Source organism: Cnephaeus nilssonii, assembly GCF_951640355.1.
Source record: "Cnephaeus nilssonii genome assembly, chromosome: 8".
NCBI lineage: Eukaryota > Metazoa > Chordata > Mammalia > Chiroptera > Vespertilionidae > Cnephaeus > Cnephaeus nilssonii.
In genome coordinates, this window is record NC_137079.1 from 69,164,680 (window position 1) to 69,189,147 (window position 24,468).

Genomic DNA, 24,468 nt, shown 5'->3' on the forward strand with positions numbered 1-24,468 from the left:
TCTGATTAGATGTTTTTTTCTACCTTGTCTTCCAAGTTACTGATGCAATCCTCTACTTCACTGACCCTACAGTTTATTCCATTCAGTGTATTCTTTATTTAAGATATGGCATTCTTCATTTCTGACTGGCCCTTTTTTATGGTGTTGAGCATCCTCATAATCATTGCTCTGAACTCTATATCTGGTAAATTGCTTATCGCCATTTTATTTAGTTCTTCTGGAAAATTTTCTTGCTCTTTCATTTGGGTTCTTTTTCTTTGTCTCTCCATATTGGCTGCCTCTTTGTATTTGTTTCTATGTATTAGGTACATCTTATATGACTCCCAGATTTGGTGACATGGTTTTATGTATTAGGTGACCTGTGGGACTCAGTGGCACAGTCTCCATGATCACCTGAGTTGGGTACTCTAAGAATGTATCTTGTATGTGTTATGTGGGCCCTACTGTTATCATTGAGTCTTCATTGCTATTGACTCATTGAATAAGCAAGGGGTTGACCCTCAGGCTGGCTGATCGTGAGGCTCAATCCCCAATACAGCATGCAAGCTGCTGTGCAGGTGTTGATCACACACAAAGCAAAATTTGACTCAGCAGTGTTTCGTATCTGCCATCTCCCTGTGGATATGCTGCTTGTGAAGCTTACTGGATCCTGTTTCATTGTTGCCTGACACTGGCCACTGGGTGTGTTGGTTCAGAGTCTCTTTGGAGGGAATCTGGTGCAGGCCAATGTCAGATACTGTCTGGGATCAGCCTGGGCAGCCTCTTTGGAACTATCAATGATCCACAGCTTTTGGCTCCCTCTTCTGGGCCTGCGTGCAAGTGGAAAGGACCAAGCTGTGCACCAAAGTCTGCTTTTACTAGCACTGGGCCCAGAGGCAGGTCAACAAAAGTCTCAAAGCACCCAGAGATCTGCCTCTGCCTGCAGGCTGTCTATTAGGCTCCAGCAAAAGTGTAAGTTCCATAGGGTGGGGTGATAGGGATTCTAACAGGTGGGACTTTTGCTCCTCCCCAGGCTAATGCTGCATAGGGGAATGCTCTTCCTGAGAAAGGTGGCTTTTGCAGTATGGAGGAATAACTCAGCACAGGAATCCTGGCAGCTGACCTCTCAGCTCTCTCCTCAGAGCCACCAAATCCACTCTCCTCATCCTCTGCTCTCCCTCCACTGGAGCCCAGAGTGAGTGGCTCCAAACAAAATTTTGTGTGATGGGCCTTTAAAATTGTTACTGCATTTCTAGCCATCTCCCCCTGGAGGACAGGAACCCCTCTGCTTTACATAGCCAGATGTTATCTGAGTGTATTTCCTGGTTCTGGTGCCCTGGGCTTAGGAGACTGGCTTAGGGTTTAGAGCCCACACTTTTCAAGTGGTACCCCCACAGCTGAGATATCCCTCTGGAACTTCAGCTGCTGCCCATTGAGTGCCTGGCTAGCCCTTCTGCACCTCCGTACCTCCTTACCATCTTGATGTGGCCCCTCTAAGTCTTTGGTTATAAGGTTTCTCTCCAGCTGGTCCTTAATTGGTTGTTCAAGATGATTTTTCTATACTTAATTGTAATTCCAGTTTGGTCCTGGGAGGAGATGAATGTAGCTTTCAACTAATCCACCACCGCACTTTAAAGCGAAATGAATACTTTCAAATTATCTCAGTGGAGAAGAGATACATAACTATACTTAAATATCAATACAGTTTGAATATCAGTCTCATTAAAATCATCTGATCCTCATTTACAGCTGCTCGTGTGCTTTCTGTGTACACAACCTGCTGGCAGTGAACTTATATTATAGAAAGAAAGATTCCCAGTTTGAAAGTTAGCATTTACCGCTTTGCTTGGGCTTTTTCAATTCTTTTCTCTTCTCATAACAAGCCATCTGTGTACTCTCATAATTATACTGCTAGTAGTGACATCCTTTAAATTTTGATTACTCATGGTTTTGAAATATGCTTAAAATTAAAGTGAAGAATATAAAGTGAAACTAGATAGAAAACATAGGGAGTGAAAACAACTAATTGAAACATAAACCTAAAATTTAGGCATAAAATAACAACAGAGACTAAAAGTAAATGTAAGACTACAATTGGAAGCATTTATCAACTAATTTAGATTGCACAATGGTAAATTATTTTATACACATCTGGAGACATCTTTGTTTTCAAGCTGACATTGTAGCTCTTTAATAAGATTCTGAAATGTGACTGAGATATCTTGTGACGAATGTCACTAAAGTGATACATGTGTATTAAGCACTTATGCTGCTCTCACTATTCTAATTTTATAAAGATAGTAAATATCGCTGTTAAAGAAGGCATAACATAGCTGAAGTACAGCTCACAATAGATTCTCTGGGTACACAGATCCATCCAGTATTCATTTTCATGGTACCCAAATGTATAAATGTAGTGAAAATACTTGAAACATGGCAGAATTTCCACTTTGATTACTTGGCCTATGGAGTCAGAATTCTAGCAGTAGGGAGGCAACATGGAAATCTATGACACCTCTCTCAGCCTGGTCAGGATATTGAATTAAAAAAAATTAATATCCCAGGTTGAATAACGGTGATTCTTGAATACTTATAGAATGCAGGGTTCATGTTTCCCATCATGATCCCATTTAATCACTGTCTCTCCCCTCCAGAGAAGCAAGATGGATGCTGGAAGATAACAGTGGACTTCAGGAAACTCAACCAAGTAGCAATCCTAATTTCTGTGGCAGTGATAAATGTGTTATATTTGTTGGAACAGAATAACATGGCCTCAGATACAGTAGAGAAGCCATTTATTAAACACATATGTTCTATTCTATCCATAAGGAATAAGAACAAGAAGCAGTTTTCATTTTTAAAAAATCTGACAATAGCATGTATTGAAAGTCTTGCCCCAGGGCTATGGTATTTATCTCATTCTTTTTTTAAAATTTCTTTATTGATTAAGGTATCAAATATTTGTCCTCATCCCCCCATTCCAAGCCCACACCCCTCCCCACACATGCCCCCACCCCCCTGTTGTCCTTAACCGCTGGTTAGGCTCATATGCTTGCACACAAGTCCTTTGGTTGATCTCTCCCCTTTAACCCCACCCTCCCCTACCCTCCCTCTGAGGCCCGACAGTATGATCCATGCCTCCTTGTTTCTGGGTCTGTTCTTGTTCATCAGTCTATGTTGTTCATTATTTCCCCTAGATGAGTGAGATCATGTGCTATTAGAAATACACGTATAAGAACCGAAAATGAGACAAGCAATAATGGTTATGCTGACAGGCAAATGAATCAGTCTGTAGTGAGTTTCTTTCTGGGCCAACAGTTCTTTTGAGACCCAATTTCAATGTCACACAGTTCCTTATGTGCACATGTCAGCCATGACATTACAGTTCTGGATGGTGGACAAATGGTGGTAATGCTGGTCTGACCCTCTCTGGTTTGGTCCTGGGCAACCTGTAGTGATGCACAGCTGTTAACTGCTAGTATGGCAAAGCGACGTCAGCGTCTTCCATCTCTGGACTGCTTCTCTTCTGTCTTTATGGCTGGAGTAGTCCTGTCGATTCCTCTCTGTTGCTGGAATCCACATGGTCTCGGAGTTGTTTTCTGAAAATATACAAACATATTCCCGACCAAAAGTTAATAAAGGGATATTTTCTATAAATTTGACTTGGGATCCTATTTCATTTTTTGCCCAAATGATTTTCCTCTAGCTTGTTTTGACACCTTGTGTGTTTTTCATGGGTGTCTTGCTTTTAGCCTTACAATTAATTTTCTAAAGTATTAATTTTCTAGATGTAATTACTTACAGGATATTTTTCCTTACATGATATTCTTCTACTACCCCCCCTTTTTTATTTAAATATTAGGATGCTTTTGAAAATTTTATAATGTAGTCTTGATGGCTTTTAAATTTTAATTTTTAGCACTATAATATTACTGTTTTAGGTTCATTACATGGTACGCATTTTTATCATGAGATGAACTACCAATAAAAATTTTAGTTAACACTTTAGGAACACCTTTTTGTCCAGTACAATTAATTTTTCTAGAATATTCGCTTGTTTCAACTAGCCAATTTAAATTTGCCTGAAAACTTGACTACTATTTTACTATCAAATTTATTACTCTGACAACAATCTTATTTTACCCTGTAAATATTAGTGGAAAGGATTATTTGCCTTCTTGAGTAGGTCCTGAGCATTCCTGGTGGTAACCTGGATTTAGATATCATAAACCCACTTCCCCACACCATGGGTACAAGACAACTCAAAAATTCTTGTTGGAGTGAGAGGATATCTGCTGTCGACCTAGTCTCTGTCGGTCACCTGAGTCCTCATCTGGGCTGGGCATGGGAAGCACGAAGCAGCCATGGGGGCAGGAGACCTCCCTCAGAAGGGGCTAGGGTTCAGGCCCCTGAAATGTTGGGGGGGTGAGTGTCTGTGCCCCACCTCTATTGATCCCCAAATTCTCTCCTGATGGCCCCTCTGCGACTGTGCCTGTCTTAGGTTGTTCCTCCCTTGAGGAATCTTACCTGTCTCTGGCTAACCAGCCATCCTTCGGGGCCAACCAGGGTGATGTGAGATTCAGTTTTGTCTCCTTGGTAACTTATGCCCCCATGGCCTCCATGCCCAGCACCTGCCTTGGGATCCCCTCGCCTGCTGGTGGGGCCCCAGCACTGATCACATATCTTGTGGAACCCAGATTACTTCTCCAGGGAGGGCTCAGTTCGCCCCACTGGGTGAGAGACAGATCCATGGCACCAGTCATCACGAGACTTCAACCTCGACATGGACAGAGAGCTCATGCAACAGCTGTGAGCAATTGAATTGTGAGAAGAGGGTCTCTCTTGGCCTAAAGGGTAAGAGGGACCAATATAGAATGCTCAGGTGCCTTCCCAGGAGGCCCTCTACACAATGAAAAGGATTAAATCCTTACATGTCCTTTTTAAATTGCTGCCATTCAAAGAATTAGTTTGTAATTTTGCTTGGGATAATTGTACATTATGCTGTTGTAACTCTAAAATATCAAGAGTTGTGTTAAGTTTGTCTCCAAGCACCAAACAGATGATTTTTTTTATTTTTTTTATCCCCAAGGGTGCGAGGAACTATCATAAGTACTAGGGGTGATGCAAATCTGGGAAAAATTTTAATGATAGTATAGAATAATATCATGTAAGGGTATTCTTTGTTCTAATCCATGGCAATTCCCTTTCAAACTGGCTGTCCATTTCTTTTTATATAGACAAGGTCTTAGTTACATTTTCTGCACCTCTACCGGGGGCACGTAGTGATAGTAGTGACACCCTTTCTTTGGTGTCCACACAAGCCAGAAACCTCTCTTTAATTGTACACACAAAGGGGCATTGTTTGATTTCGTGTCATACAAAAGGGAAGCTGATGGAGACCCCTGTGTATTTATACTTTCTTGCCCCACCCATGGGCCTCCTGGATGATCAAGGTGTTTGGTATTATTGATAACAACATTAGTCAGGGGATCAGCCCACATAAGGGGTCTTACCCATGAAGGGTCAGGAGCATAAGTCCAAAATAATTACCCTCTTGTCCCAGGTAAAATTACCATACTTCTGATGATTGCTAGCGTGGCTAGAAAGGCGTTCTCAGGCATTCTTGGGTTTCTGGTTACCTCACAATTTCTTCCCTGAGGTTTGACGTTCTGATTGATGTTTCTCTGTTTCTGGATCTATTTTTTCCCCATCAGTTTATGTTGTTCATTATATTCCACAAATGAGTGAGATCATGTGATATTTATCTTTCTCTGCCTGGCTTATTTCACTAAGCATAATGTTCTCCATCTCCATCCATATTGTTGCAAATGGTAGGAGCTCCTTCTTTTTTACTGCAGCATAGTATTCCATTGTGTAGATGTACCACAGTTTTTTAATCCACTCATCTGCTGATGGATGAGCACTTAGGCTGTTTCCAAATCTTAGCTATGGTGAATTGTGCTGCTTTGAACATAGGGGTGCATATATCCTTTCTGATTGATGTTTCCATTCTTATCTCATTCTTGACAAAGAATCATCCAAAGTGATGTGAACCAACAGGATATTCTGATTTCATCATGTTAATTGGCAATGAGCAAAGGTGAAAAGTAGCCTTGGTAGTCTTATTAAAACAAACAAACAAACAAACAAACAAACAAGCAAATGTGTTCTATAGATTGGGAAATGTAAAAAAATTAAAAGATTCAGGATAATGCCCTAGCAGTGAAGTTTTTAGAGGTTAGTGATTTAGGCCATGCCAGGCATTCACTGATGTTAAAATGATATAACTGGAAATATGATATACTGCTGATGGGATTGCAAGTTGTTACAACCAGCCTGAAAAATGGTTAAAGTGTCTTATAAAGATAAATAAGAAGTCCCACTTCTGTGTATTTACACTAGAGAAACGGAAATATATATTCACACAAAAACCTGTACACAAATGTTTATAGCAGCTCTATTCTAACTAAACGTAAAAAGCACATTTGAAATTGCCCATATGTCCTTCAACCATTTAGTAAATAAACAAAATTGTGATATATCCATACAATGGAACTTTTCTTGGCAATTAAATGGACTCAACTATTGATATATGTGACAAATTAGATTAATCTCAAGGCATTATTCTGAGTGAAAGAAACCATTCTCAAAAGTCATATGCTGTAGGATTTCAGTACAACATTCTCAAAAAGACAAAACTGTGGTGATGAAAAATAATTTAGTGTTGGCTAAAAATTTATGGATTAGTAGAGAGTGTTATAAATGGAATTTGAGTGAATAATAGAATAACATCACATCATGACTTTGACTTTTATTATACAACTAGAGGTCCAGTGAATGAATCCTTGCACCAATGGGATCCCTCACACAGGTGCATGATTGGGGCTGGGAGGGACTGTGGGAGGGCTTCAGGGTGTGTCCGGGCTGTCTCACCCAGTCCCGATTGGCTGGACCCCAGCAGCAAGCTAACCTACCGGTCAGAGTGTCTGCCCCCCTGGTGGTCAGTGTGCATCATAGCGACTGGTTGAAAGAACGGTCGAACACTAAGCATATTAGACTTTTATATATAGGATTGTTAAAATTCATAGAAACATACACTAAAAAGTCAAATTGATTATTTAAAATAGTTTTATTTTTACAAAAATATCAAATGATTTCACCTTTTGCTCTAAGTGGTAAAAAATATCACAGTCTGGACAGTCTCTTTGACTTCTGAAGTCAAAACTTTCTACACATAGGAAAACTGACCTATCTACAAAGTGATGAGCAAAGTTGCTAACTTTGAGTTTTACCTATTACAGGAGAGTGCACTGGAGCAAGACTATGTTGTGTTATAAGCAACCATTATACTGGGCTGTATAACCTGGCATACTTAGAGTATTCAAATATAACCTTCTAGTCCTATATAATAAAAGACTAATATGCTAAGTGTCCAGTCATCTGGCCGGCCATTCAACTAGTCAAAGCGTAATATGCTAATGATATGCTAAGGCCACTCAAATGCTCACTATGACGTGCACTGACCACCAGGGGGTAGACGCGCCAACCAATAGGTTAGCTTATTTCTGGGTTCTGGCCAATCTGGACTGAGTGAGATGGGCGGGATACATCCTAGAGCCCTCACATGGTCCCTCTCCAGCTGGTCAATCTCCCGCTTCCCTCCCTGTCCCTTATCGTGCACCAGTGGAGTCTCTCAGACTGGCCTGCGCCCTCTTGCAAGCCAGGCTGAGGGACCCTTCTGCCTCCAACTGCACGAATTTCATGCACCAGGCCTCTAGTATATATAATAAGATAACATAGAATTTATGGCAATCACCAATGGAGCTATCACAGTGTAAATTCCTAGGCTATGGAGCAAGGCCATGCCATTTGAGGTAGAGTATTAAACACCTTTTAAAACACACTAGTTAGCTGGTAGTTCTGGTAGACAGGGAGAACCTGACTAGGGGACATAAAATATTCATACATTCAAAACTGTTCATAATAAACTGGATTCTTAGACCCTAGAGTCATAAAGTTGGACTAGCCCAACAGTAATTTATAGAAACATAGAAGTGGCATATCAGTAATAAACATGAGCATCAAACATCCTATGTATGCTACATGGGCAAGTAGTGCAGGCACGTAAGTCGTCCACTATTGCTTCAGCACTTCTACAAATGGTTTATAAATAGATTGACGTGTGTGTGTGTGTGTGTGTGTGTGTGTGTGTGTGTGTGTGTGATGTGTGGTTTTGGTATTCAGATAATGCTGGCCTTATAACATATTAGCAAGCAACTTCACATTTATTTTCTAGAAGTGTTTCTACAGAACTGTTTTTTGTTTCTTAAATGTTTGGTAGAATCTAATAGTAAAATAATCTTGACTCCAAATACTCCTTGTTAAAGGAAGCTTTTCAACTACAAATACAATTTGTTTAATAAATACAGGGCAATTCATATTATTTAATTATTCATGAGTTAGTTTTGTTAATTTGTAACTTGTAAGGAATTCGAGCATTTGTTGTATCTTGTGAAATTTATGGGTATAAAGTTGTTCATAATATCTACACTGATAAAAGAGAAACATGCAAATTGACCATCCCTCCGCTATGTCCACCAGCTAATCAGGAGCGAGTATGCAAATTAACCCAACAAAGATGGCGGTGGCCACAGAGCTGGAGTGAGCAGGAGGTTTGGGTTGCCCCCGATGACGGAGGAAGCCAAGCTTCCCGCCCACCCTGGCCTCTGCTCAAGGAGTGGCTGGGGGCCTGGGTCACCGGGGACAAACCAGGCTTCCAGCTGGCCCTGGCCTCCGCTCATAGAGTGGCAAAAAAAAAAAAAAAAAGATAAAACAAGAAAAAAAGAGGGGCTGGGAGCCCTGGCCTCCGCTCAAGGAGTGGCTGGGGGCCTGGGTCGCTGGGGGGGTTGGCCAGCCTGAAAATGACCCTCAGCCCCTTACCCAGGCTGGCCACACCCCCATAGAGTAAGAGTCCCTGCTGGGGGGCATGGCCAGCCTGCAAACAGCCCTCAGGCCCTCACCCAGGTTGGCCATACCCTCCCCAGCAGGGACCCTCACCCCATGGGGATGTGGCCAGCCTGCAAACCACCACAGGCCCCTCACCCAGGCCACCCCACACCCCAAGTGAACCCCCACCCTGATCCAGGACACCCTTCAGGGCAAACCAGCCAGCCCCCACCCATGCACCAGGCCTCTATTTATACTAATAAAAAGATAATATGCTAATTAGACTGGGAGACCTTACAAGAGACCTTCTGGACGTTCTTCTGGACAAAGCCATGGTGGCAGGGCCGAGGTAGCAGCAGTTAGAGGCCAAGAGGTGAGGGCAGTTGTGGGTGATCAGGCCGGAGGGAGGAGCTTTTGGGGGTGATCAGGCCGGTGGGGGGGGGGCAGTTGGGGGTGAGCATACCAGAAGGGGGGCCAGTTGGGGACAAGCAGGCCGTCAGTGGGGGTCAGTTGGGGGTGATCAGGACAGCAGGGTGGGGCAGTTTGGAGTGAGCAGGCCAGCAGGGGTGCAGTTGGGGCAAGCGGCCAGTGGGGAGGGAATGTGGAGGTGAGCAGGCCAGCAGGCAGTTGGGGGTGAACAGGTCAGCAGGGGGGGCAGTTGGGGGCGAGCACACTGGCACGTGGGACAGTTGGGGGTGATCAGGCTGGTGGGGGGCCATCTGGGAGCAAGCAGGCCAGCAACAGGGGGCAGTTGGGGGCAAGCAGGCCAGCAGGCAGAGTGGTTAGGCAGGCAGGCAGGTTAGCAGTTAGGAGCCAGCAGTTCCTGATTGCGAGAGGGATGTCTGACTGCCAGTTTAGGCCCGATCCCTGTAAACAAGGCAGTAGGACATCCTTTGAGGAGTTTCAGATTGGAGAGGGTGCAGGCAGGGCTGAGGGACATCCTCCCCTCCCGCCCCCCATGCATGAATTTCATGCACTAGGCCACTAGTTTTCTTATATTACTTCTAATATCTTTGGGATCAATAGTAAAGTGATGTTGTCAGTTTCATTCCTAATATTTGTAATTTTTGTCTATTTTCTTTAGTTGGGAAATATTTATAATAATCTTTAGAGTCTTAAATTACAAAGTTTTGTGGGACTTTTCAGTCAATAACATTAACTTCCAACTATAACACCAGCATTTGCCTTTTTTTTTCACAACAGTAAAACACAAATTAATAAAATTATAAAGTCCCCCTCCCCAATATGGCTACCCAAGTAAAAATTACTAGCATAATTTTATGATTAGAGTTTTCTACTCTTTCAACTGTTTTCAAAATTTCTTATCTGGTGATAAGATGTCTTATCTTTTCAATTGAGACATCTGAATGCATGTTCAGATGTCTCAATTGTGTTATCTGACATGGATGTAACTCTTACCGTATAGATAAATACCTGTTTTCCCATAAATTATATGGTAAATGCATGGAAATATCCCAGACTATTTGGCTCTTTAAAATTTCCACTCACTGACTGATTGTAGTAAAGGGATTTATGTGGCTTTGGATATGAATAGTAATGTCAGTTGTCAGATGTGTGCAGATTTGATTTCCACAGTATTTTATTTCTTTCTGCAAAATGTGGTTTCTACATCAACATCATGAATTTGTCTACATTTTTGAATATTTGGGCTCTTTAACATCTGTCTATTGATATCCTTCTGGACATGCCTTTATTCAAACCTCTTACTTCCAAATTTCATGATAATGTAAACCATATCAATCCCCCTCTTTTGTTCCCTTGGTGATTGTTTACATTTTTAGGTCATACATGTACAACTGCACTTTAATTATCAATCTAGTTGCCACTAGCCTATCTCATAGGTCAGCTTCTTCTGTGTTTAGTGCAAACATTGACTGACAGCAAGATCATTGGGAAATAGTAAATCAATTCCATGGTTTTTGTAAAATGCCCTTTCTTATGATTGAAAACATTATCCAGTGACTCTCATAAAGAGAAAGTCTTATTATTAGAAAGAAATCACTGACTTTTCTATCAGTTTTGCTTTTTGAAATTTATGAATAAAATTGCAATAGATGGGATCTTTTTTCCTGTATCCCTGTCTCTTATACTATCTTCTTACCTTCTCCTCTCCTTTTATCCTCCTCTCTTCCCCTGCTTCCTTGCTCTCTCTCTAAAAGATTAAATGAAATATTTATTTTACTATTTCAATAGAATGAAAAACATACTGTAATTATTAGCACAGTATTTTTTATTTCCATTTTAAATAAAAACTACTAATTATTTCAATAATTTTAGGGAAAATAAAACCATAATAATTTAAAAATACAGGCAATGGGAAATAAATATTTTGTATAGATACTCAATTTATAAAAGCAAACATCTAAAATTATAGTTTATAAAATTACTTATCTGATTAATAATTGTATTAAAATATAATTTAATAAAAAATAAATGAATGTAATACCCTTAAAAACTCTAAGTTGTAAAAGTAATTCATGGCTATTATAAGATAACATTTTTAGTTATTCAGCTATTCATATTCAATGCTTACATGCAAAGAGAATGAAATATTTTTCCTCATGGAGAAATCCATGTACTAATTTTTTGGGGAAAAATTACATGACTTATACTTTCAATCCTGCAAATAATTTAAAAAAAGTATTTATCTTACCTGCATAAAAAGAACACAATGAGTTGACTGGTTATAAGCTTTGGTTATCTCCTATTCATTTGGTTGGGGAGGGAGGATATCTGCTTTAAGGTTAAAGGGTGACGGGCAGCACTGGACAGATGAGACGGACAGCGGTTTATTAGTCACAAGTTCTCACAGCCCAGGCTGCACACCACAAAGGGCCACCTGGAAGCGGCTCTTTGGAACAGAGTCACAGGCAGGAACTATCGGAGCATGCCTTAAAGCACCAAAAGGTGAGGCTCCTGGTTCTTGTGGGAAGCCGTGATTGACTCCATTAAGCAATTCAGCAGGCTGGCGGGGCACTGCTGACTGCTAGTCAGCAATAAGCAGGCACCATGCCTGGTCCCATTATAAGAAGGGTGATTTGGCTGGGAGGCCTATGGATGAGAGTTCAATAGGAAAGGAGATTGTTTCATTCCAGGCTACAGATGCCCAGGTTGTAGATAATACAGTCATCTCCCTTATCTGTGATTTTACTTTTCTTGGTTTCAGTTACTGGAGGTCAACCATGGTCTGCATATAGTAAATGGAAAATTCCAGAATTACACAGTTCATAAATGATAAATTGTGCACTGTTCTGAGTAGTGTAATGAAATCTTATGCAGTCCTGTTCGATTCCACTTATATGTCCAGCATATCTACTCTGTATTTGCTACTACCTGCCTGTAGCCACCCAGTACCCATCTAAGTTATCAGATCTACTGTCTGTCCTGGTATCCTAGTGTTTGTGTCCAAGTAACCCTTGTTTTACTTTAATAATTGCCCCAAAGTGTAATAGTAGTGATTCCAACAATTCAGATATGCTAAAGAGAAGATTTATAGTGCTTCCTTTAAGTGAAAATGTATGTATGCATAACAAAAAAGCATAGTAAGAAACCCCCTCCACATACACAAAACAACCTCATAGACACAGACAACAGTATGGTGGTTACCAGTGAGAATGGGGGATGAGGAGGAGGTAGAAAGTGTATAGGGGAGATAAGTGGCATTGGAAGGAAACTTGACTTTGGCTGGTAAACACACAATTCAGCATATAGATGATGTATCATACTCTTGTACCCCTGAAACCTATATAATTTTATCAACCAATTTTATCCCAATAGATTTAATTTTTTAAAAAAATGAAAAGAGAAGCAGATTTTAGATATCAAAGAAAGACAGAAATGGTGGGTTAAAAAAAGAAAGAAAGAAAAAACATTGTATATAGAGAGTTTGGTATCATCTGCAGTTTCAGGTATTCACTGAGGGTCTTGGAAAATGAAACACAAGATTCAAGAAAGGGCAATGGAAAGACAAAGAAGTATGAGCTATTTGCAGCCAAGCAGATAATTGCAAAACTACAAATAATGTTATATTTCTCAATCTGGGAGATAGTGACATTTTATTAATGATCTTTATGCCACTTAGCCTGTTATACTGTCAGAGAAAGAAGTTCCGCATCCTCTCTATATCTGACTTCAGTCTGTCTTCTTCATCTGCTGTGTTTGCTTAACTAGACTGTTATTCAGCTGCTGTGCACCACTATGTCCCTACAGTTTGCTGAAGTATTAAGAGACTGTCACATTGGTAAATGCCATGAGCTCCTGCGTGGGCTATCCCAGGCCCTCTCTCAATGTATCAGACCTCCTTTAAACTCACTGAAGGGGTTGATCCTTGGCACAACAGAAGATCCCTATGACTCTGTTCTGAGAATAGATTAGTGTCTATTTTGATTGTTTGGTGATATTGCTAATTTGGTTCTTACGTTAAATATTATTTTGGCTTATATCCATGTGCTTAGCTGTGTCCATGATGCCAAATGTATGGGTCATTTTCTTAACCGGTCCAACTTGTCCTTTCACCAATGTTTGTCACTAGTGGCGATTCCCTCTGTCTTGTAATCCTCATAAAGATATGTAGTACCTCATCTTTTTCCTTCGTGATCTCCAATTTTTGAGTTTTCTCATGACATACATTAATATGATTATATATCTTCCATTCATAATATACATATAACAGCTACATTTCCTTTTATTCATACAACATTCATTTTAAAAAGTGTTTATTAAGCTGCACCAGATACTGAACTAAATAAAATTTTCACTGGCCATTTTGATCTTAGAATGTTGGAGGGAGAAGTGCAAATAACAATAAAACTTATAAAAACAAATTGTGAAGACTGTCTTAAAGAAAAATATCAGGATGCTAAAAAAGGAACTAATGGAAAAGACAGTTTTAGATAGAATAGTTAATGCAAGGCTCAGTTTAAAAATTATTATTTAATATATATTTTTACTTAATTTATTTATATCTATACACCTATACCCTGATATTTATTGTTATGATATAACAAATGCATTCAGCAGTTTCTTAAAATCACCTGATTTAATATTGTGGTTTATTATTTTAAAATAATCATTTATGTTGAATCTTTTTAAAATTTGGTAGTTTTGTTTCTTCCTTTTTTTCAACCATATTTGCCTTCACTTTAGCTACCACGCATCCTTCAACTATAGCCTATTTCACATTATTCTCAGTGCTTTTATAATATCTAAACACACACACATATATCAGCCTGAATACTGTTTAAAGTATCTTGGAAAAAATCTCTTTAGCTTAAATAGCATAATCCTAGCCCTTTCATTTTAATGAATTTATAATATTCCATGGAATGAATGTTTCAGCCATCCTCCTATTGTTGGGCATTTACTTTCATTTCAGTTTTTCTGAATGAAAAAATTATGTGTCAAACATATTCTGATGAACCATGTATATGCATGCTTTTACTTGTTTTTATGAGATCTATCTACAGGGATTTTGGATGGATCATTGTGGTTTAAATAGATATTACCAATGTTCTTTACAAAATGGCTGGGAGGTGACATATGTCCACCAGTAGAAGAGCCTTCTTTGAACATCTTCTAAGAAAAGGTTTTCCCCCCCTTTTCTAGCCTATTTTGTCCCACAATAACAACACACCCTGTTTTTTTTATGCTACAATGTGATTAAAAGGAAGTATATTTATAGGAATTAAATGTTGGAAGTCTTCCATTATGTGTCTATGATATTTATTCACTACATAAATCACATTATATAGTTTTTCTCACCCTACCAGGTTTAGCTCAGTGGATAGAGCCTTGGCCTGTGGACTGAAGGGTCCTGGGTTCAAATCCAGTTTGGGGCACATGCCTGGGTTGTAGGCTCGATCCCCAGTAGGGGGCATGCAGGAAGCATCCAATCAGTGACTCTCTCTCATTATTGATGTTTCAATCCCTCTCTCCTTTTACCTTCCTCTCTGAAGTCGAGAAAAATATATTGAAAAAATAAATAGTTATGTGCAATTTAAATATATATTTAATATGTATAATGTAATGAAAGAGTAATATGCAAATTGACCATCACTCCAACACAAGATGGCCACCCCCATATGGTCAAAGAGGGCTGCCCCCATTTGGACACAAGATGGCCACCACAAGATGGCCAGCAGGGGAGGGCAGTTGTGGGTGATCAGGCCAGCAGGTTAGGCAGTTAGGAGGAACCAGGCCTGCAAGGGAGAGCAGTTAGGGGTGACTGGGCTGGCAGGGGAGGGCAGTTGGGGGGGACCAGGCCTGAAGGTGAGGGCAGTTGGGGGTGACCAGGCCTGCAGGGGAGCAGTTAGGCATCAATCAGGCTGGCAGGGGAGTGGTTAGGGGGTGATCAGGCTGGCAGGCAGAAGCGGTTAGGGGCAATCAGGCAGGCAGGCAGGCAGGTGAGTGGTTGGGAGCCAGCAGTCCTGGATTGTGAGAGGGATGTCCGACTGCCCGTTTAGGCCCGATGCCACCAGGATTGCACCTAAACAGGCAGTTGGACATCCCTCGAGGTGTCCCAGATTGGAGAGGGTGCAGGCTGGGCTGAGGGACACACACACCCCCTCCCCCCGTGCACGAATTTCATGCACCAGGCCTCTAATATATATATATATATATATATATATATATATATAGAGAGAGAGAGAGAGAGAGAGAGAGCAACTATAGCATTTGGACAGGTTCAAGCCTCGGACTAATGAGAAGGCACAGTCCTCTCATGGCAAAGCCATGTACAGGTCCCAGCTTGGAGGGCAAAGCCCTCCCAGCACAATTACAGCCAAAGGCTATAATTGTAAGCTTGACCTTATGGTCTGAACCTGTGGTCTCAGGTGGCTGAGTGATGTGGGTTGCGGGAGGTGCAGCAATTGCTGCCAAACAAAGCTTGATAGAGTTCTCAGGTGCATGTAATTAAGTGGATTCGAAACTTGCAAGAACATTGCAAACATCTTGACCATGCCCTTGCTTTGCCTCATGGGATATGACTATAAAATAAAGACTCAAAGACTTGCAAGCAGGCTGTGTCACTGTCTCTCCATTGGAGAACAGTCTCCTACCTGGCTCCAGCTAAATTCTCTTGTCTGTTTTCTTTAGTCCTTCACCACCCCTCCTCCGGTTCACCACTGGCCATGCTGGACACGATATATATTTCTCCAGATCAATAGATTTGTACTTTATTTTAACCGTTATTTTGGATATTACATGCATTAAAATTTGTATGATGAGTATATGTAAGACGGTTCATAGACAATGAAAACTGCATGTTATTGCACTCTGCCACCAAGAAATAAGAAGAGATGATAGTAGAAGTGAAATAGAAAAATAGGATGATTTTCCAAAGCTGTCTTCATTTCCTTTATTCAAAGTACCTCAAATCACAACAAAAATATTTCCTAAAATAATAAATTTTACTATCCAAACTTTTGGTGGCTAAGATAAAAGTCCAGCTCTTTTCAAATCCATATTCCATAGTAGCTGGAATTAAAGAGAATGCTTTTTTATGACATAGACATATGGCATAGATTAGAAAATGGATAAGAATGGGTTTTGATTGGCTGGCTAATATTCTAATGAGATAGATTAATCAATGTAAACCACATAGCTCAGTTGAAGCAGCCTTTCAAATTGCCAATTTCATTTTCTTCCAGCAGAGAAAATGCCAATCTTTTCTTGTGTAGTAAAATCGTCTTGTTATAACAACTAAGCAACTCCAGAGTTACTGTTATTGTGGAACATCTGGTAACTACAAGAGGTGGCTCCTCAGAGGAAACCACATCGCTGGAAAATAAGAACTTGCTCAACCTAGTCGTATTTCATGTTTAGTTATACTCTAGAGTATGGCAGCCTCATAATACAGTAATCACTTTTCTTCAACACCATAAATGAAACCACAGATGCTACACTTTGCTATCATTGGAGCAGCTAACCATAAATAAATAATCAAAATAAGAATATATGCATATTTTAAAGGTTGAATTAAAAAAGAATTACAGGATGATGACCCATATCAATAAGACCATGCCTATCACATTCATTCTTGAAGACATACAAGATAGACTAGATTATTTACCTGACCTTATTATTTTTCATACTGTATAATTTACTTCAAAATTTATTCCAATGAAATTACAAAAGATCTGGAAGAGTGGTGACCTCTTTGATTTCAGAGAAGAAGGGAGAGGTAAAGAGAGATAGAAACATCAATGATGAGAGAGAATTATTGAATATGCCCTGACCAGTAACCAAACAGTGACCTCCTGGTTTATAGGTCGATGTTCAACCACTGAGCCACCATGGCTGGGCGAGTGGCAACCTCTTTTACATCACTGTCAGACAGCTTATTTATATTTTAACAGTTTAATGATTTACCATGTTTCTATTTTGAATATATGTTAGACTTATCCTTCTTTATGGTATTGTCTTCTGTTTCTGCAAACTATTTTTTTTGTATTTGTTATTATGCCCCTAAAATTTAACCAAATTTTGTTTGTTAAGCTCAACATTACAACAGGTAAAATTAATTCTTTAATTTGTTTAGTAAATTCTTCTAGAGCTCAAAATAAAAAAAAATAAAAATCTGTGCACACTTTGACTTACATAACCTTGTCAATTTCTTTAGAAGTATAAGGGATTTAGAATAAGACTTAGAACAGCTTAAATACCGTGCATCAACAATTAATATCAGTTAATTCGTGGTTGTGATAAAAAACACAATATATGAGAATACTTAGGGTATAGCTAATATCTAATTTATTTAAGTACAATTGAATCTTTTAAAATAACTTATAAAATCTCTAAGTTCAAATACCACATGAAAACCTTTAAAAAATGTAGTCTTGTAATACTCTGTTCCTCATACTCAATTTAACTTTACTTTTGGCTGGAATTTATGAGTAACTTAAATAGCATACATTGAAGAATAGTCCAAGTAAGAGTTGAAGTAATAATCCTATCTAATAAAAGAGTAATATGCAAATTAACCATCTACACCCATTGACTCTGCTACACCCACAAGCCATGCCCACCAGCCACACCCACCAGCCAATCAAGAGTGATATGCAAATTAACCCAACCAAGATGGAGGTTAACTTGCATATCCAGGTGCAGAGCGAAGACTGAAGACAGTGGAGAAGGAAGCCAAGCACTGCAGAAGGGAGCAAAGCTGCAGAGAAGTAAGCAAGCGGGGTGGCAGAGAAAAGAGGGAAGCAGGCAGGGCGGGGGAGAAGGGAGGGAGGGAGGCAGAGTAGATGGGTGGGAGCGAGGCAGAGGAGATGGGTGGGAGCTTCGATCAGGCTTCAGGAAGCCCTATTCTTGCAGGAATATTCCTGCAATGGGCCGCTAGTACAGTAATAAAAATGTTTGTGTGTTTTCTTGAATTTTCACTATCAGTAGTTTTTGTTTGTTTGTTTGTTTTTCTTCCATTTGAGTGTTTGGCCATCAACACAAATATCTATGAACATGTTATCCTACCTAATAAAACAGTAATATGCAAATTGACAACACCTTCGCTACGCCCAAGCCACGCCCACCAGCCAAGCCACACCCACCAGCCAATCAGAGAGAGTATGCAAATAAACCCGACCAAGATGGCAATCAATTTGCATACATAGGTGCCCTGAGCTGACCCCCTGTGACGGATTGCAGGGAGCCGGAGCGGACACCCAGCTCCCGGCTTTCGATGGATGGTGGGTGTGGCGGACACCCAGCTCCTCGCTCTGATTGGATGGTGGGTGAGGCGAGCGGACCCCCTGCCATCGAAAGCAGGGCCAGCTCCCCTGCCATCAAAAGCGGGGCGTTGGGTGTCCACTCCGGCTCCAGGCCAAAAGCCTCCTGCAGTGCACGAGCGGACCCCCTGCCATTGATTGCAGGGAGCTGGGGGTTTCTTCGGCTTGGTACACCAGCGGACCCCCTGCGATTAATCACCTGGGCAGGGAGCTGGGGGTCTGCATTCAGCCTGGTGCAAGAGCAGACCCCCTGCAATCAATCCCAGGGAGCTGGGGGTTTCTTCGGCCTGGTACACCAGCGGACCCCCTGCGATTGATCATCTGGGCAGGGAGCTGGGGGTCTGCATTCGGCCTGGGCAGGAGCAGACCCCCTGTGATTGATTGTAGGGAGCTGGGGGTCCGCTCCTGCCCAAGAGGCTTTCAGTCTGGGCAGGCCTGGGCAGGGGCTGAGCCGGTGTTCAGAGGGAGCTGGAGGTCCCCTTCCCAGGCCTAAAGCTTTGGAGAGAGGCTTTAGGCCTGGGCAGGGCCCAGCCCTCCATTAGTGTGAACTATAGAGGAAACACCTTTTCTGACTGCACATTGGCTAAGCTCCCTGTATACCACTGGTAATATTCTTAGTAACTTGGGTAATAAGAATACAAAAAGGTGATCTAGGATTTTTCCACCACACTTCTGGAGAAAAAAATGAAGGTCCGCTGCTGGAGGGCTAAGAAATGTCATATCCTGCCCTAGCCAGTTTGACTCAGTGGATAATGCCTCAGCCTGCAGACAGCAGGGTCTGGGTTTGATTCTGATCAAAGGCATGTACCTAGGTTGCAGGTTCCTTCCTGGCCAGGGCCGAGATCAGGGCTCATGCAGGAGGCAACCAATCAAAGTGTTTCTCTCTATCTTTCCCTTTCTCTTCCACATTCTCTAAAAGTCAATGGAAACATACTCTCAGGTGAGGATAAAAAATAAAGAAAGAAATCCATATCCTATGAAGGACACATCTTGAAAATGCCTAAAGAAAGTTGTCATTTTTTCTTGGTGAAGGGACTGGAGTCTGTGTTGATGAAAACACCTTGGTGGCTGCGGTGACTGGCAGTGGCTGCAGCAGCAGGGTGATGGGGCTGGTGCCTTCCCCTGACCAGCCAGGTTGCCTCCCACAAAGGGAGGCCAGACTTCGTCTTAGGTACGCTCCCTGTGGGGAGCGGGCCTAAGCCGTCAGTAGGACATCCCTTGAGGGCTCCCAGTATGTGAGAGGGGGCAGGTTGGGCTGAGGGACCCCCGACCCCCAGTGCAAGAATTTCGTGCACCGGGCCCCTCGTATGTGTATAATTGATATTGATTTGGCTGTAGTACTTGACAGACAATGTGTTGCTTTTGAATTAATACTTCTAAGCTTTATGTTTTGTTAATATGCTTGCCTTAGATGTAAAGCCCATTTTGAATGAGTTCCCAAGGACCTTCAAATGGTCAGAACCATTATGAATGCAACATGGTTTACTTTTTCCTTTGTTCTTTAATGATTGGTAACCTCAGCAGCATGGTTATGTTTATGTGAAATTGTAGCTGAGAAAAAAATATGTGTAACTCTAAATTTTGGAAAAATACTATGCATTGCCCTAACCAGTTTGGCTCAGCGGATAGAACATTGGCCTGCGGACTCGAGGGTCCCAGGTTCAATTCCAGTTAAGGGCTTGTACCTTGGTTGCGGGCACATACCCAGTGGGGAGTGTGCAGGAGGCAGCTGATCGATGTTTCTCTCCCATCGATGTTTCTAACTCTCTCCCTTTCCCTTCCTCTCTGTAAAAAATCAATAAAATATATTTTATAAAAATACTATGCATTTATGATTTTATAAAATATAGATACAAATTGAAAAGCAACTTTCCATAAAGTCTAACTATAAGGTATTATTCAGAAGATTAGTATGTGCATACTACTTCTTAATAGTTTATGTACAGAAAAAAATTTATACTCCAAGAGGCAAATTACCACTTGTTATTTGGGCATATTCCCAATTGTGTTTCAGTCCTAATATCTGTCTGTATGATAGATAGTAACTAAAAGTTAATTAATTGATTCATTGATTCATTAATTTTTAGTTCTCACCAAAAGATATGTTTTTATTGATTTTAGAGAGAGAAGAGGAAGAGAGAGAGAGAGAGAGAGAGAGAGAGAGAGAGAGAGGTGCTAGAGAGTAACATTGGTCACTTGCCTCCCATATGTACCCTGAAGAGGGATCAAACCCTTAACCTTGGTAAGTGCCCTGACTTGGAATTAAACTCACAACCTTTTGGTGTATGGCATGATGCTGCAACCAACTGAGGTGCCTGGCTAGGGCTAGAACTCACCTTTGATATATTTCCTACATTTTTACTGTGTGGTTATTGAATCACACAGACTAAATAATCTTCCAAATATTTTGAGTAGAAAGATAATTTGATCTTTGATATTTTACAATAAAATCTGGAATAAAATATACCTACTCATTTTGGTTTTCCAATAATTTGCCTGATGATTATGTGTGAACTTAATAAACCCAAATTAAATAAAATATTTGAGAATCCACGAAATCCAGCAAACACTCTAATTCAGTTCCAATTAAAATAGTGTTCTCTTTATGCATGGAAGGAGACAGTATGTTCATCTTAGTTACTTATCTATTAAATTTTGGTCTGTGTCATTAGGATTCCTTCAAAGCGAGGATTATAATTCTTTCAACCGATGAAGCAGATGTCACATTAAAGGAATGTGAAATTTGAGTCATCATTTTATTGACTCAGAGCTCATGAAGATTCAGTGCGTTATTGTACTGCACACAAATGTCTTCTTTCTGCAGTTATGATAGACAAAATCAGCAAGGCCAAGACAAAGGAGAGCAAGTCAAAATCATTTTAAATTAAAACATCCTAAATTCTTCTGTACTAAAACATTTCAACTGCAATACTGTAGAAAGATTTTAAGTCTCAAAGGTGACACCAGATTGTGGTAAGAATATGGACTATGTACTACTTAGTCTCTAGGGCCCAGTCTGCCTTTCTTACCATCTGATTAGCATAGACAGGTATTTGAGGAGGGGAAAAATGCAAAGTGAGCTTTGTTTAAGTTTTAATGAAATCATTTTCTTCTCCTAGCAGTTTTCTATCATATTAACAGTGTTTTTTAAAGGCATGAATATTAAATTTGTCTAATACAGTACAAAATTATCTTATTAAGAACTAACTTCTTATAATAGTGTGAAAGGGAAGTAATACAATATAGCACTAATTCAATTTGATGAAAGTCACTGAAACAGAAAAGCAGCTCATTTTTCCACATGGATGTCAAAAAATATTTATCATGTGTCACTTCAAAGACTTACTTATTTAAAACCAAATATATTCTAGTCAATGATATGACAGACTGAGAACTTATAAATAGTCTAGAAAGACAAGCAGGTCCAGACTTTGAGAGGATATTTGCTATTTAATAATCTGAGAAATGTGTAAACGGTTGATACTAGTAAATCTGGAAAATGAAGAGGAACATGATAATAGTCGATGACATATTCATAATAGAAACAGAAAATATTTGGAAATAAAAATGTTGCTTCCTCAAGGAATTAAAAAAATGAAACAAGAGAATTCCAAAGATAAATTTGTTTTAGAACTTCACTGGAGATTGGCTGTAACAATAGAAGACATAGATGTGTGCATGCCCTTATTGCTATAAGGATGCATATTTCTCAGCTAGTACCACATTTCTCTTTTTTTTTTGTTTCTGTGACTTGTTGGATTGTGTCTGTATAAAGGATTTTATATATGTCCTTTGTCTCTGGCCATTTGTTTTCTCTTAAACTGCAAAGTTATTCCTTCTCAATGAAAAGATCTTATTTATCTATTTATCCAAACCACATGCCTTTCCTCATTTGAAATCTGCTGATAATTTTTTTCTTTCCCGCAAACCAGGATACTTATAGTTTTACACAAGACCAGATGCACTAAGTATTGAGTAGAAAGCCGAGGTATCCTAGGTTAAGCAAATGGAAACAATTAATAGGACTTGATTGCATAGTAGCATTGCTTAATTGCCAAATTCATATTTATACATACATCAAAGATGGGAACATTTTCAGAATTAAGTCAGACTGGCTATATCAATATAATGATATAATTTGTAAGTTATGTTTAACTGGTCTTTACTACTACAGTTCCATATGTATCAGATTTTTACAATTTTTCTTTACTATATATGTAAAAAGTTTACCAACTTCCTTTTACCCCATTTTATATCATATTTCAGCTTCTTTTCAATTTTCTTTTGGTACTGAAAGCCTAATTTGTTATGTTTTTATATAATTTTTGAAAATACAAGGTTGAATTGTATTCTTAATTTATAAATAATTCCATTATGATAGATACCACTTTATATTACAGTTGAATATAATATATGAGTGTCATAAAAATATTTTTATGAGTGTCTCTTTTTTAATATAATAAAGTTCTTTGAGGTGAGATATTTTTTCTCCTCTCTAACAAAAAGAGTTGGAAGAGTGTCAGACACATGACACATACGCATTAAAATCTTTAATTTAATTTTCAGCAAGTTTTCATTCAGGCTTTACTCATCAGAAAATTAATTTAACATATCTTTCACTATTTTAAATATCAATATGTTGTCCTAAAATAAAGACAATTATTCTTTTTCTTCTCTATATCTTTTGCTGTTTTTGCTTATTCCATATAATCTACAATTGCTTTCTACAAGGCTAGGCTTAAGAGCAAATGGAAATTATATGAACTCATATGTCCATAGCAGCATTATTTATAATAGCTAAGATCTAGAAACAGCCCAAGTGTCCATCAGTAGATAAAAAAAAACCTGTGGTATATTTACACAATGAAATACCATGCAGCTGTAAAAAAGAAAGATCTTTACCCTTTGAGACAGTATGGAGGGCCCTAGAGATTGTTATGCTAAGTGAAATAAGCTGGTCAGAGAAATACATATATCACATAATTTCACTTACATCTAATGAACAAAATAAACTGACAAATGAAATAGAACCAGAGGCATGGAAACATGGAACAGACTGATGAATATCAGAGGTAAGGGGGTGGAGGGCAGGAAGAGATTAACCAGAGAATTTATATGCATACTAGTAGCCCGTTTGCACGAAGATTCGTGCAATAGACCTTCATTCACCTGGCTGCCTGCACCAGTTTTCTGCCGGCACCGGGGACCCAGGCCTTGGCTGTGGCCACCGCCTTCTGCCTTTTTTTCAGGGTCGGGGCTTGGCCCCGGGCGGTGGCCTTGGGCTCAGCCGCACCCAACATTCCTGCTAAGGATCGCAGGAGCCGACCCCCAGTGGTTTCCTGGGATCCGTGCAGGCTCCCCGCTGGTGCCCAAGGCCCAAAGTCCCTGCAAAGGTTTCCTGGTGGGCGTGGTTGGTGGGCGTGGCTTGGTTGGTGGGCATGGCTTGGGCATAGCGAAGGTGCGGTCAATTTGCATATTTGTCTATTATAAGGTAAGATACTAGGTGTACCAGTTAATAATGTGGATTTTGTAATCAAAGAAAACACGATAATTTTAAGAGAAACATCAAAAGTGCTTTATTCAAAGTAATGTCTATCGCTAGCTACACATTTCCCCCATATTTCAGGTAATTTGTGGATACTGTCACAATAGAACTTTTCTTGTTTTGAGGCAAACCATTCAGAGACCCAATTTTCCACTTCTTTGTACGTTTTGAAGTGCTGCTCAGAAAGTGCATGTGCCAGCGATCAGAACAAGTGGTAATCTGAAGGAGCAAGGTCTGGTGAATACAGCGGGTGGG